This window comes from Palaemon carinicauda, chromosome 42, assembly GCF_036898095.1.
Source record: "Palaemon carinicauda isolate YSFRI2023 chromosome 42, ASM3689809v2, whole genome shotgun sequence".
Lineage (NCBI taxonomy): Eukaryota > Metazoa > Arthropoda > Malacostraca > Decapoda > Palaemonidae > Palaemon > Palaemon carinicauda.
In genome coordinates, this window is record NC_090766.1 from 15,247,184 (window position 1) to 15,259,238 (window position 12,055).

Consider the following 12,055-nt stretch of genomic DNA (forward strand, 5'->3'; position numbering starts at 1 on the left):
TGGGAGACTAATCTTTGTCTTCTCCGCATTGGTCACACTCAGGTGACACATGAGTTTCTGCTGGCTGGCCAACATCAACCATATTGCGAAAACTGTTCAATACCCCTGACAATGAGGCATTTGTTGACTGAATGCCCCACTTATAACACAGAAAGAAATAGATATCGGTTTGAGGCTTGGGTTGAGGATGGCAGGTTCATCCTTGCCAAGATCTTTATTTATGATGAACGATATTGGCGTCAATAACCTTTGATGTCAGGATGCCAGAGAACTTTAAATCATTCATTACCAGGCAAAGTGAACTGTCTTCTGTGGTTGGTGTCATGGAAGGTTGTCTATCTCCCCTCGATGCCACTATTTCGGGAGGAAAAACTCCTCTCCGTCTTGGCGGTGAAAGGCTATCACTCGGCCTTAAGCTTAGCCTTTAGACTGAAAGGAGTAGACCTTTCCTCTTCGTTGGAGCCTCTCCTCATACGGAGTTATGAGATCACTTGCCCCCAGTCAGAGATAAGACTTGTTCCTTGGAACGTGGTCCGCGTCTTGTGGTCCTAATGGGGTCCACCGTACGAACCATTACGCCATACAACAGACTGTAACCTCACTTTGAAGACAGTGTTCCTACTCTCTTTAGTCTCGGCAGAGAGAGTAAGTGAACTTCATGGTCTCTCATAGGACATCCATTCAAGGGGATGGGGAGGAAGTGACACTGCTTCATCCCTGAGTTTACTGCAAAGACTCAAAATCCATGGGTACTGAACCCTAGATTCAGGTCATTTCAGATTAAGAGTCTATGTTCTGTAACCAATAATCCAGATCAATTGTTACTCTGCCCAGTGAGAAGTTTGAGATATTACCCTAAACACAATGCAGCAACTCGTCCCCGGCTGGCAGCCCTTTTTGTCAGTTCAGGTAGGATTAAAAGGAGTCACTAAGATTACCATCTCTGCCTGGATTCATAAAGTCATAGACTTGGCACTGAATCCTGACCCTCCTCCAGCTAGACGAACTAGAGCTCATGATGTCAGGGACATCAGTACATCCTTGGCTTTCAAATGCGAGATGTCACCCACAGGAGCCTCGATACATTTTCTATCAGTCCTGTGGTGGCTGCACAACAAGTGGTTTAAGAATACCTCAGGCTCCTTGTTGGACAAGTAGTAGATGGTTGAGGGCATTGGTTACCTGGGTTGAATCTGGGGTGAATGAATAAGAATAACTGGCTCTTTTATTTTCCTCATCTTCCCCTCTCTTGGGGAACAGCGCCAAGGGTCCCTCTGCAAGCTGGCCTCATCAGTCTGCTGGTAAGAATTACTGTACTTCCCTTGTGAATTCTACAATAGATTATATACTTTTGCAGGTCCCCATGCGGAACACATTGGGAAACGTGTATGGGTAAAATTAGGTATTCCTATTTTCAAACTCTGAATATGCTTACTTAGATATTCATATGCTATCTCTACCAACCACACATTACTCTGGCTACTATCAATACTCCTTTGGGCTCTCGTGACCCTTGGCCTTTGGGCTTTCGTGACCCTTGGCCCTTGGGCTCTCGTGACCCTTGGCCCTTGGGCTCTCGTGACCCTTGGCCTTTGAGCTTTCATAACCTTGGGCCTTTAAGCTATCGTGACCTTTGTCCTTTTGAGTTTTTGTGACCCGGGGATTCCGGGCTCTCGTGACCCCGAGCCTTCGGGCTCGTGTCGTGCCGAGTCTTCGGGATCTCTTTGCGCTGAGCCTTTGGGCTCTCATGACCCCAAGCCTCTGGGCTCTCGTGACCCTGACCCTTGGAGCTCTCATCGCCTTGAGGCTTCGAGCTCTCATCTCCTTGAGCCTTCGAGCTCTCATCACGTTGAGCCTTCAGGCTCTTGTGACTCTGAGCCTTTGGGCTCTCGTGACTCGGAGCCCTGGGCTCTCGCTACGTTGATTCTCTGGGCTCTTGTACCTTGACAGCAGCTCGCTATGCATCGGCTAGGCCGCTCTTTGCCACTTTTCTTCGGACGAGCCATCGTCACCTCACCATAAGGTGACGAGGGAACGTCTTTCTTTACAGAGAAACGCTCACTCTAGGTGAGATGATCACCAGTCACGCCAGTCGCATTAGCCTCACTCTACTCCTCCCCACCACTCTCCCGTTAAGCACCAGCGACTCTCTCCTAGAGGTCGCAAGTCTCTCTTGGTACTCGCCTGATTGCCAAGGCAGCGTCGCCGTTTACCCTTGCATAGGTCCCAGAGACTGATTGTCCCGATATTCTCGCAGGCTCGCAATCTCCTGTCTCCTAAGGATAGTCACCCATTAGGAGATCAGCTCACCTTGCGTGAGCAACGGGGTGAAAATTCCCTTCGTGAGTTTCATCGGGTTCAGGATGTATGACCAAAGCATGCACCGAAGCAGAGCAGTGCTTCAAGGGACCAACACCCACTAAAACCCCAAGCGATTAGACCGGTGCCACATTTACTTGCACGTAAGGTGACTAACCACCCTTCCTTCTAGGTTCCCAGACCTTGGTCTCCTGGTTGCCCAATTGATCTTCCTCCCAGTTCCACAGGTGGTAAGGAACCCCCCTGGTTGAGTGCACTATTTAAAGTAGTGTGGTAGACAGTTACAGGGGCCCTACCCCATTCGCAATCCTTGGTTGGCAAGCCTTGCATTCCCCTGATGGCTTCTCTCCTTCCTGGTGCCTTGCCTCCTTCAGGCCCTAGGAGGAGTTCTGAAGGTTCGTTCCTTGCAGGACCTTTTCCCAAGGAGTCCTCTCTCCCCCCGGAAGAGGTATCAGGAGGAAAAAGTTGTAAAGAAGTCTGGGAGCCCCTTGCAGGTACGTGTTACACCAGTAAAACCAAAGGGGAAACGTAAAAGGATTAGGCCATCTCCCCCTAGGGAGGACGGGTGATCTCCCTGACGGACTCTTTTGCCTCTCACTGATAGAGGTGGTTCTTCTAGAGTCTCGTCCTCCATCATAGCCAGACGTGATTCTTCCTTCTGGAGAGGACCAACGTCCTCTCAGGCAAGACCTTCTCTAATGAAGGTATACCTGCCTCTGTGCAGGGAGCCAAAGGACTTGTTTACCATCCCCAAGTCCTCGGCAAGAGCTTTTGCACCTCAGCATGAGAGGCCTAGAGAAGTCTCTCTCTAGAGTGTCAGCAGCTTGACTACTTTGACCCAACCCAGGCTTCTATGGGTGAGATCTTAGAGGTGGATGTGCAATTTTGTTATGAGAACGGCCTTTTACCTAGAGCCGCTAGTCCATAAGCTCACGGAGGTGGAGTAAAAAGAGTCTGGGCATGCCTTCTGGTAGGTCTTGGCCTGCATTAGATCCATTAATGGGCTGGCAAACCCATCGACAGTCCTGCATAACAACTTTTTGCGAGGTGCAGGGTTCCTACCGCTTACAATCTATATCATAGGGAGAGAACCCCGGGGTCATATGCCATGAGCCAGTTGGCAGGGACTTCCTCCCTCCTAAGATGCCAGTCATTCCCTATAAGTAGCGAGGGTTTGTATAGAGTGATGGAACAAATGACAAATTTGGAAGTAATTTGTATTTTTCCTAGTGAAAGTCCTGCCTGCAAGCAAAGTGGGTGCTTAACTCAGGTGTGTAAGTGAGGGGATAGCCGGCTACCACCCACCCCTCCCACTAACTAGCGGTTGGGGTAGTTATCCCTCGGTAAAATCTTATGGCTCGTCTTTCAGCTACACCGAACGTAATATCCCTTATAAATAGCTCCAGGTTTGTATCGTTTGGAAAAATAAGAATTACTTCCAAATTTATCATGTTTTTTTTAGTTTTGGTCAATCGTATCCAGACTGTTTGCCATTGCTGATAGTAGTAATACCAAAGACATTAACAAGTGGGCAAAATATTCTCAAAAGAATTTTAATCTTGTGGAACTAAAATTAAGTGCTTTAGCTAATACTGTACTGTACAGTATGTGCAGATTTTCAATATTTAACTTAGCCGGTGATTATATAGCTGCAACTCTGTTGCCCGACAGACAACTCTACGGTAAAAACTCGCCAGTGATCGCTACACAGGTTGCGGGTGTGCCCAACAGCGCCATCTGTCGTACAGATACCCAGTACTCAATGTAAACAAAGACTCAATTTTCTCTCTGTCGAGCTATCGACAAGACGTACTTACTCGCTGTTGCTAAACTGGAGTTTTTTCACAACTAATTGGTGAAGTACTTTATTCTAGTTTTGAGCTTTCGCTATGCAGGTGTTTTATCTTCATCTTAAATCTTGAACTCGTTTTGGATAGATTTAATTATGGTGACAAAGAGAGTATGGACTTTCTTTCACTTTTAAATGGCCGACCCTTCCCTTAGTGTGTTTAGGCTTTTAGTAATTATATCACGTTATAGATTTTCCTCTATATATTTTATATCTCTCCGCCTTTATTAGGCCTCTTCGATTAACTTTCCATTTATTATAAACATATAAAAATAATTTTAATGTTTTGTTTATTTAGACCTTTCCTGAGAGTAGGCGGTCCTAACTTGGAAACCGAAGTTAATCAACGTTGAGCCCTCTATATCGTAATTAGCTTTTAAAGAGCTAAGGATTTAAAACTTTTTAAATGTAATATTTTATGAAAGAATTTCTTTGATAGTCTTCGTACTGTTTTCAAAGATGATCTAACGTTTAGTTTATTTATGCTACGCAGTTGTTGACGTTCAGGACGTTCAACATGCGCTCTATCGTTACGATAGAGAGAGAGTGTATCACGGTTTCACTTTGCAGTAAGAGTAAATCGATTCTGACGTTTTGTTCATTCTTTCTTAGCTTAAAGGTTTTAAATTCTATTTTAAAGGAACTTTTTATTTGAAAAACCTTTCAGTTTTTTCCTTTAGTCAAATAACATGTTTTTTTGACGAAATATAATTGGGCTCTTCTCTTAGGTGCGAAATCAAGAGAGAAAGAGAGAGAGAGATAGAGACGGAGGGAGAGAGAGGAGAGAAAACGTTCCGTTCAAGCGGGTAACGTTGTTCTCGAGTTACTCTCGTCCCTAGTCGCTGTACGGGGAGGAAGGATAAAACGTTTTAGTTTTTTATTCTCGTCCCCAGGCTATGTGCGGTGAGAGATTGAAAACGTAGTTATATGAACTAGTGTTTAGTCTCTTTCCCAGCCACTGATTTTTTTATCTTAAAATATGTTTTCTGTTTTTTGCTGGTATTAATGAGCTTGCATTATACGACTGATTTCGCAATTACTACCTTTTAATGAAGGGTAGAATTGCGTGTTTCAGGTAGAAATCAGTAAAAGTTTCGATTTCAGTGAAATAAGTGCAAAACAGAAAATCGAAGTGATAAAGTGATATGCGCAAAGTGTTACAGTGTTGCGTCCGAGGGTTCGTCTGTTCGTGCCTGTCGTTCACCTAGTCCGGGACCTCTTACATGCTCCCAAGCCCAGGGGAGAAGTAATGTCAAACGACTTATGGGTTCGAGAGGCCTTGACCAACGAACAGACGTTTTCCCTCTATGGTATCGGGTGTATCTTACCAAGATCTCCCCTACCATAAGACGAGAGAGACGTTGTTTCTCCTCGTCATCCGAAGGCTTTTCGCATAAGAAACCTGTCACAAGGTTTCGAAGCCCTTAAGCGAAAGTCAGTCCTTTCAGGACAGGTCCAGCGTCCTGGTTACAACCATTAGGACAGCTCTGACCCTATGCAGTCATCGGATAACTGCTCGCCGCCTAACAAAAGCGTAACACAGACTCCGAGAGTCTTTTTTTGTAGGCAAAGTGTTGCGGTCACAGACGTTACCCTCGTCTCTTACCACAACCATTTCCGTTGATCCTTAATGGGTTGTATGGCAAGACATGCAGTATATGCTTGCCTCCCTCATGGAAGACTATTCTGCCGATTAGTCCGTTGAGTCTAGCCGTTTATCTCATCGATATCCTGGCTTTCAGCCAACCTAACGTTCCTTTGTGCTTACTGTTGACGTTGGTGTAGCTTAGTCACGTCAGTCAGGTTGTTTAGAACCACACTCGATGCGGTCTCGTGTGGTTTTTCAGCCGCATTTGGACGTTAGGCCACTTGCTGATGCTCCTGTTGATGTTCAAGACGTTCACTAACAATCGGAGTTGACTTGTTTTGACGCTGTGCGTCAACCTCCGCATTCTAGAGTTGTTTTGACTGCTCAGTCTAGGCAGTCAAAGCAGTCTCGAGTGGACGCTGTGCGTCCTCACGCACCTGTTGTGGTTGACAGTTCAGTTGTTGACAGTTCACAGACTGTCAAGCAGTCACATGACGTTGCGTTCTGGTCCGCTACTAATGCACCAGTGAGTGTGGACTCTGCTTGTAAAGCATTGCCACCACGGTAGGTCTCTCCCTTGCTTGAGACTCAGCTTTTATCGGACAAGGTTCCTGTAGATGAGGAAGTTGCTGTTCCCCCTACTACTGATATTCCCTTGAGGACTCTGTCAGATGGAGAGGAGCCTAAAGCTGCTTAGCCTCCTATGGACTTTAATTAAATCATGATGATTTTTTTAAGGATTTTTGTCCGGATCTTTTTGTAACTGCTGCTCCTCGTTCGCCTAAACGTCAGAGCTTACACTAGGCCTAGCTACTTCGAAGCCGTTGTTTTTAAGCTAGTGCTCTCTCGCTCTCCTAGAGAGCTTTACGTTGGCTAGGTGACTGGTTTTTCACCAGGAGGAGTTTGGGGGATACAGCCTTTGCTTTCCCTTCTTTTAAACTGGTTTATAGAGCGAGAGTCTGATATGACACAAGAGAAGTTCTCGGCTTGGGAGTTCATGCCTCTGCCCAGATAGACTTCTCAATTCTCGTAGACTCTCCCTGGCGCCTGGCCAGGAGACGCTCCAAGTTGTTTACAGGTCAACTTCACAGCTGTTATCGAGCCTTTGAAGTTTTGCTGTACAATTATGTCACGCATAACAAGGCTTTCAGGGATGGTAAACGGTACCGCTTCAGTCGCTAACCCCGTCTGTTGCCACACCTGCTCCCGTAGACCCTAAATGGGCTTTGCTGCAAGACATGCAGTACAAGCTTGCGTCCTTGATAGAGGACTTTAATGCGGAGAAGGTTGCTACCGAACCTTCTGGCCAACAACCTTCCTACCGGTCGGTTGTGCGCCCTGTTGACGCTGAGGTAACCTACTCGCGTCTGCCAGTTGAGGTGGTTCCTCCACCGATGCGACCCAGTGTGGGTTGCCAGCTGCACGTTGACGTTAAGCGACGCTCGGAGGTGGTTGTTGACGTTCAGGACGTTCAACAACCAGCAGAGGTGACTTGTTTTTACGCAGTGCGTCAACCTCAGCAACCCGGTAGGGTGTTGACTGCACAACCCAGACGGTCTAGACAGTCTCGGGTTGACGCTGTGCTTCCTCGCGCACCCATGGTTGTTGACAGTTCACAGACTGTGCAGCAGTTCCATGATATTGCGTCCGGCTCCGTCACGCATCCACCAGTGCGACCGGACTCAGCGAGACAGACGTTGCCCGCTCCGTTGCCGTTTCCTCATCAGTTTTCGGATGAGGAACCCTCTGATGAGGACGTTGCTGAACAACAAGACGATCAGCCCCCAGAATAGATCAAGCCCTGCTATCCATCCAGAAGATGCTGAAGAAGGAACGCTGCTCAGTCAGGCTGTGGATGAGTCTGGTAGGGACGCTGTCATCCGTGGAACAATTTGTGTCACTAGGAAGACTACACCTCCGTCCTCTTCAATACCATCTAGCTTTTCACTGGAAAAAGGACAAGACGCTAGAAGCGGTCTCGATCCCGGTTTCCGAAAAGATAAAGTCTTGTCTGACTTGGTGGAAGGACAATATCAACCTAAGAGAAGGTCTTCCCCTGGCTGTTCAGACTCCCAACCACGTTCTCTTCTCGGACGCATCGGACGTGGGCTGGGGCGCGACACTAGACGGTCGGGAATGCTCAAGACCGTGGAACTCGAGTCAGAGGAGCATGCATATCAACTGCAAGGAGCTGTTGGCAGTACATCTGGCCTTGAAAAGCTTCAAGTCTCTCCTTCGAGGCAAAGTGGTGGAAGTTAACTCGGACATCACCACGGCCTTGGCGTACATCTCCAAACAAGGAGGTACCCACTCACTGACGTTGTACGAGATCACAAGGGACCTGCTCATCTGGTCAAAAGGTCAAGACATCTCCCTAGTAACGAGGTTCATCCAAGGCGACTTGAACGTCATAGCAGATTGTCTCAGTCGGAAAGGGCAAGTAATTCCAACCGAATGGACCCTCCACAAGGATGTGTGCAAGAGACTTTGGGCCACTTGGGGTAAAACCATCCATAGATCTCTTTGCAACCTCGCTGACCAAGAGGCTTCCAATCTATTGCTCTCCAGTCCCGGACCCAGCAGCAATACTTATAGATGCTTTCCTCCTAGATTGGTCACATCTGGATCTCTACGCATTCCCACCGTTCAAGATTGTCAACAAGGTACTGCAGAAGTTCGCCTCTCACAAAGGGACAAGGTTGACGTTAGTTGCTTCCCTCTGGCCCGCGAGAGAATGGTTCACCGAGATACTTCGATGGTTAGTAGACGTTCCCAGTAGTCTTCCTCTAAGGGTAGACCTTCTACGTCAGCCACACGTAAAGAAGGTACTCCAAAGCCTCCACGCTCTTCGTCTGACTGCCTTCAGACTATCGAAAGACTCTCGAGAGCTAGAGGCTTTTCGAAGGAAGCAGCCAGTGCGATTGCTAGAGCAAGGAGAGCTTCTTCCATTAGAGTCTACCAATCGAAGTGGGAAGTCTTCCGAGACTGGTGCAAGTCAGTTTCTGTATCCTCGACCAGTACCTCTGTAGCTCAAATAGCTGTTTTTCTCTTATACCTGAGAAAAGGACGATCCCTTTCAGCTCCCACTATCAAGGGCTACAGAAGCATGTTGGCATCGGTCTTCCGGCATAGAGGCTTAGATCTTTCCAAACATAAAGATCTGCAAGACCTCCTTAAGTCTTTTGAGACCACCAAGGAGCGTCGTTTGGCTACCCCTGGATGGAATTTAGACGTGGTACTAAGATTCTTCATATCAGACAGGTTGGAGCCGTTACAATCAGCCTCCCTGAAAGATCTCACTCTTAAGACTCTTTTCCTGGTATGCTTAGCCTCGGCTAAAAGAGTCAGTGAGATTCATGCCTTCAACAAGAACATAGGATTTTCGTCAGAAAAAGCCACTTGTTCGCTACAACTTGGTTTTCTAGCCAAAAATGAGCTGCCTTCTCGGCCTTGGCCTAAATCTTTCGATATCCCCAGCTTATCGGAGATCGTAGGCAATGAACTAGAAAGAGTCTTATGCCCTGTTGGAGCTCTTAAGTTCTATTTAAAGCGTACTAAACCTTTACAAGGCCAATCTGAAGCTTTATGGTGTTCAGTTAAGAAACCATCCTTGCCTTTGTCAAAGAATGCTTGGTCAGACTTTATCAGATTGTTAATACGAGAAGCTCATTCACATCTGAGTGAGGAAGACTGAACTTTGCTTAAGGTGAAGACGCACGAAGTTAGAGCTGTAACAACTTCCGTGGCCTTTAAGCAAAATATATCTCTGCAAAGTATAATGGACGCAACCTATTGGAGAAGCAAGTCAGTGTTCGCGTCATTTTACTTGAAAGATGTCCAGTCTCTTTACAAGAACTGCTACACACTGGGACCATTCGTAGCAGCGAGTGCAGTAGTGGGTGAGGGCTCAACCACTACAATTCCCTAATTCCATACCCTTTTAATCTTTCTCTTGAAATGTTTTTATTGTTGTTTTTTGGGTTGTCCGAAAGGCTAAGAAGCCTTTCGCATCCTGGTTGATTTGGCGGGTGGTCAAAGTCATTTCTTGAGAGCGCCTAGATTAGGGGTTTTGATGAGGTCCTGTTGTATGGGTTGCAACCCTTGATACTTCAGATCCTAGGGGTCGATCAGCATCCTAAGAGGATCGCGAGGCTCCGTAAGGAAGACGTACTTAAAAGGCAGAGAAATTGTTCAAGTCGACTTCCTTACCAGGTACCTATTTATTTTGTTTTTGTTATTTTGATAACTTCTAAAATGAAATAAAAACTCTTAGCTCATAAAAGTGTAAACATATATTGCTGGTCTCTACCCACCCCCCTGGGTGTGAATCAGCTATATAATCACCGGCTAAGTTAAATATTGAAAAATGTTATTTTGATAATAAAATAAATTTTTGAATATACTTACCCGGTGATTATAAATTAAAGGACCCTCCCTTCCTCCCCAATAGAGACGCAGTGGGACGAGGAGAAAATTGAGTCTTTGTTTACATTGAGTACTGGGTATCTGTACGACAGATGGCGCTGTTGGGCACACCCGCAACCTGTGTAGCGATCGCTGGCGAGTTTTTACCGTAGAGTTGTCTGTCGGGCAACAGAGTTGCAGCTATATAATCACCGGGTAAGTATATTCAAAAATTTATTTTATTATCAAAATAACATTTTTCCTTCATAACCTCTGACCAAAGTAGTTTCTCGGTATCATAAAAATGACGATTCTATTTTCAAAGTGGAATTTATGTTGTCAGGTTTGAGCCTTTAGAAGTACCCTAAATCTCATTCTAATGTAATTTGATAGTTTTCTCATTTTTCAATTGTTTGGGTTTTGAGAAGTTAATTCCAACATCAAATGGTTATGGATGATATTTTCAAACATGGCTTTCAATACTTCATATTCAAATTGCATGTTGCACTTGACATTCATTGGAATTTAGATAGGGTTCTAGTATTATGAAAGTTTTGGAGGAGTTTTTAAATGTTTACTAGTGAATTAGAGTTTAAATAAATGTGCGCTTTACGTTGGATCGATTTTATCCTTCCTAGCATGTAAATGTAAAAACCCTGTTACCTTGTATGTAAAGCTTCACTTTGATTTGCTAAAGCACACCTAGATAAGTTATCTCTTAACATTTGAATTTGGAATGCTGAATGTCAAGTGTAATTTGATTTGATTTTGTGAATTATGTCAAGATACGAATTATAGGTGGTATTATACTCTTAAGTCCTGTGGTTTTGATTAAATCTTTGCTGGTTAAGTATTTTTACTATTAAAGTTAATTTATGATAACAAAAGGACAAACTTATAACAATTGGCTTGGTATATTAATTGTGAAGGCATTTTTTCTAACCTTTAAAATATATTTCCCAGTCAGTTGCTTTACATAGTTTTTACTAGCGTGTTAAGCATTCTCAGCCACTATTCTTTTTAACTATTGTTGATTTTATTTCACACATTGAATTTTGTAACTTATTTAGGGACAGTTAAGTTTGGTTATTTCATACTAGTTTTCTTTAATATAGAGATTTTATGTATTATTTATGAATTTGAATTTCCATGTTGAACCTAATTTAGCTAGCATATTTATTAATCACCTCACTTTCTCACCACCCAGGAAATGGGCAATTCAGCCTATTTTTCACAAGTGAGGTTTATGGAAATAAGCACACTTTTAAAAAGTAATGAATGTGATTTCCATTCTTACCTTCAAAACTTGATTGGGGAGGATTTGGCAACTATTCAAGTGTTGTTATTCCGTATTCCCAACTTTAATAAAAGTTTAATGTTGGAGAGAAGATTGGTTCAACTCGCCCAGGTACTCGAGGGGTTATGTTGGGCTGAGGGGCGAGAATAAAGTGGAGATTGATTCATGTTCTTATATTTATTATTTTAAGGTTGGGAAGCTACTTTTGAATTTAAGGTACTTAAGAAGTGATTGATTAACTGTTGCCCCACTATATTCATGAAAGATATGTTCTAGAAGGATTTTACTATTGCTAGGGTGGTAAAATTGAAGGTAGCATATAAAAGTTCCTTTTATGTGTAAATTTGCAGAAAATTATACTGTGCTTCTGGTAGATAATTGAAGGTTTGTAGCTTCAGAAATATTCTAGTATTTATAAAAAAAAAAAAAAAAAATCTATCAATATTTTGCCTAAGTTATGGAATTCCTTTTGACCTTCGCGTATTGTTTGTTGCCTGTATAGAGGCATTTTTAATGTAGAGAATCAATGCGATTGTTGGGGGAGATCTATTATAGAGATGTTCTCACTAAATATATATATAGGGTTAGTCAAGAAAGG

At 44.3% G+C, this 12,055-nt stretch overlaps 1 long non-coding RNA gene across 1 annotated transcript in view; it reads left to right on the forward strand.

The window, feature by feature from the left end:
- The window catches only part of LOC137633196 (uncharacterized), a 59,600-nt gene that overhangs the window by 29,120 nt on the left and 18,425 nt on the right, over positions 1 to 12,055 (forward strand). The gene's annotated exons all lie outside the window — the stretch shown is intronic.